The following is a 4192-nucleotide window of genomic DNA, read 5'->3' as shown; positions in this document are numbered from 1 at the left end:
TTTGTGGTGTAGTGCCAATGTCTGGCACCAACTTAGCATTCTACTAATATTTGTTGGATTAATAGATGGCTCCAATTGGCTTCCCAAAGACACAGAACTATGGGAGAGGAAGGGGCCTTCAAGGAACTTGATTCCAACTCCCTCTCTTCTACAGATAAGCCCAGAAAGCATGAATGAGTGGTAGTTCTTTAGTTTCTTCTTTCTGTTCTTGCAGTGAGGTTTGAATGTTCCAACCCCACCATCCCTGAGCTTCAGCTTTCCCATCTATTAGATGCAGGTTTACCAGATAAAATACAGGACACTGTTAAATTTGAATTTTAGATCAATAACAAATAATATTTTGACCTATGTAGCAATATTTGCTGTTTATCTAAAATTCACATTTAACAGGGCATCCTCTATTTTTATTTACTAAATCTGATAAACCTATTTATATGTGGATAATAATGTGACTTAATCTCATTTGGTTCCCACAATGATTAAATAAGCAAATATATGTAAAATCCTAGAACAGCAACCAAAATCAAGTAAAAGCTCTATTTAAGTATTCGCTATCATGTTTACTGTACCCATAGAAAACACACACACACACACACTCACCACACAAACTGGCTAGAGATTCAATGCCTTTTTTTCGTTAACCTACTCCAGTTTTGAAAAATTTTTTAATGATATCTTAAAATCTTGATATTTTACTTTATGGCTATGCCATTTTATTATCTCTTCCATAAATATCATGAATAAGTCAGTATCTATTTTATAAAGGTCTTTTAATAAAATATAAAGGCCTAAATAAAATAAATAAATAATAATAATAAATATAATATATACTATAATAATATATATATTTATAATATATAATATATTATATTATATATATCACATGATATATATAATATAATAAATAAATAAATAATAAAAATAATAATAATAAATAAATAAAATATAAAGGCCTAAATAAAATAATCTCCTAATCTTTTCATCTTAGGGTAAGCTTCTAATTATTTGATCTTTTACTATATGAATCAGTTTCTCTTCTCTGAGGGCTAATTCCTCCACATTATATTTTTTCTTTAGTTAGGAAAGAACAAATTTATTATTATAAACTCATAGGAAGGAAAAATTATTCTTTCTTCTTGCATTATTGTCTGAATTTTCCATAATCAGTACATATGTAAAATAAATAAACATATGGTTTTTTTTAGGGTTTCCTTTTCTTGTTTTTGTCTTTTTATACTCAGACAATTATGCCCAACCAGCTTATTTAAACAGATTTTCATGATTTTTACTTTAAATTTTGCCCATTACTAGTGATTTTATGACTCTGGAGCAAAGTATAAAGGACACAACCTATAACCCTACCCTCTTAAAAACATTCTTAATATGTTGAAGTAATAAAAATAAAAACAAGAACATTTTTAGTGACAATAACACTTAACATTTATTGTTATTGTACTATGTCCAGGAACTATACTAAGAAGTTTAACGTTATTAAATCTTTTAATCCTCATAAGAAATGCCAGGAAAAATACAATTATTATCAATCCTCAGTCTTTTCTTCTCTGGTTGCTCGGTATTTTCTCCACTGAACATTTCACTAAGGTCATGAAAGATCTGCAAGCCACTAAATGAGATAAACATTTTCTGACTTTATCTAACCTGTCAATACATGTTGCATTCTCTCTCTCCATACCTATATCCCTCTGTCTTATTTTCCCTTCATTCCTCTCTTTCTCTTCCTCTTTTTTTTTCTCTTCTCTTTCTTCCTTCCTTGCAGTATAACAGGAGCAAAATTATATTAAAGTTGCTTTACTTCTCTAGTATGTCCCATAGCAGTCTTTTTTCTCTCCAAGTTCACTTAAACTCACAGCCTCCACATTTTACTTCACATTTTTTAAAAAGTATACCTTTAAATAAATGGTAAGGTATCACATGTTCATGGGTCAAAATCTTAATATTGTTAAAATGACAATGCTATCCAAATTAACCTACAGATTCATTGCTATCCCTATCAAAATCTCACCTTGCTTTTGATTAGAAGTTGACATGTTGATCATAAAATTCATATGGAAAGACAAGGGCTATAGAATAGCCAAAACAACTTTGAAAACAAAGAACAAAGTTATGAACAAACAAAGAAAAAAAAAGACAAAAAAAAAAAAACCCACCCCTCAAATACAGAGAACAAACTGGGGGTTGCCAGAGGGGAGGTAGGTTGGGGGATGGGTAAAAAAAAGAAAAGAAGAAATTGGAGAATTTACACTTCACATTTTCAAAGCTTATTAGAATGTGATGAAATCAGAACTCAATAACAGAATGAAATTTAGGAAATAAAATGTATATGGAAATTAAACAGAACAATCCTAAATTACCAATAGATCAAAGAACAAATCTCAAGAAAATTAGAAAATACTCTGGGAAGAGTAAAAATGAAAGCATAATATACCAAAAATGTATGGGATGCAGCTAAATCAGTGCTCAGAGGTATTTGCTACAGTAAGTGCCCATATTTAAAAAGAAGAAAGAGGGGCATCTCGGTGGCTCAGTTGGTTAAGCATCTGACTCTTGACTTCAGCCCAGCTCGTGATCTCATGGTCATGGGACTGAGTCTAGCATCCAGGCCCACACTCAGCGGGGAGTCTGCCTGAAATTCTCTTTCTCCTTTCCCTCTCTCTTCTGTCCCTCTCTCTGATCCAGTTCTCTCTCTCTCTCAAATAAATAAATCTTTAAAAAATATAAAAGTAAAAAAGAGGAAAGATTTTAAATCAATAACCTAACCTTCGACCTTAAGTTACTAGGAAAAGAAAAGAAAACTAAACTAAACCCAAAGCAAGCAGAGGGAAGAAAATAATAAAGACTAGAGTGAAATAAATGAAATAGAGAACAGGAAACCATTGGGAAAATAAACAAACCCCAAATTTGAAGAATTAAAGAACACCAATCCTTCACAAACTCTCGTCCACTCAACACAGAAGATAAAGGAATGCATTTCAACTTATTCTATAAGGCCAGTATTATCCTGATACCAAAACTAGACAAAGACATCACAAGAAAACAGGCCAATATCTTTTATAAATATAAATGCAAAAATCTTTAACAAAATGCCTGCAAACAGAATCCAATAACATAGAAAGACAATTATATGCCATGGTTAAATGTGATATATTGCAGGAATAAAAGCCTAGTTCAGTATGCAAAAATCAGTGCAATATACCATCTCAACAGAATAAAGGACAAAGATAACACAATCATCTGAATAAATGCAAGAAATGCATTTGGCAAAATCCTAAAATTCTTTCATGATGAAAACACTCAGCAAAACTGGTAATAAAAGGCAACATTTTCAACTTGGTAAGAGTCCATCAACAACAACAACAAAAAAATCCACAGCTGCCACCACATTTAATAATTAAAGAATGAATGCTTTGTCCCTGAGATCAAGAACAAACCAAAGATTTTTATTCTTACTTCTGTTCAACACTGTGTTCTAGTCAGGCCACTTAGACAAGAAAATTAAATATAAGTAATCAAGATTGGAAATGAAAAAACTATATTCATAGATAACATGATTTGCATACAGAAAATAGTAAGGAATCCATAAAAAATACTATTACAACTAATAAATAAATTCACCAAGTTGCAAGAATCAAAATCAACAAACAAAAATCAATTGTATTTCTTTATGCTAGCAAAGAACATTCCAAAAATAAAATTAAGAAAACAACTGCATTTGCAAACATCAACAAGAATAAAATACCTAGGAATAAATTTAACAAAATATGTACAAAACTTATACATTGAAAATTACAAAACATCATTGAAAGAAATTAAGGAATAATAAATAATAATTATAAATAATAATTATAATTATAAAATAATAAATAAATAATAAATAAATGGAAAGACATCTATGTTCATAGGTTAGAAGACACTATTGTTAAGATGGCTGTGCTCCAAAAATTATGTATAGATTCAACACATTTACTTATTAAAATCCCAGATGCTTTTTTTTGCAGATATTGAGAAGTCAATCCTAAAGTTCATAAAGAAATATCAAAACAAGAATAGTCAAAACAGGGGTGCCTGGCTGGCTCAGGAGGTAGAGCATGGAACTCTTGATCTCAGGGTCGCGAGTTCAAACCCCACACTGGGTGTGTGGCTTACTTAAAATAAAATTTTTTTTAAAAAGAAA

The sequence above is a fragment of the Lutra lutra genome, chromosome 1, assembly GCF_902655055.1.
Source record: "Lutra lutra chromosome 1, mLutLut1.2, whole genome shotgun sequence".
NCBI classification, from domain to species: domain Eukaryota; kingdom Metazoa; phylum Chordata; class Mammalia; order Carnivora; family Mustelidae; genus Lutra; species Lutra lutra.
Note: the sequence above shows the minus strand (reverse complement) of the source record.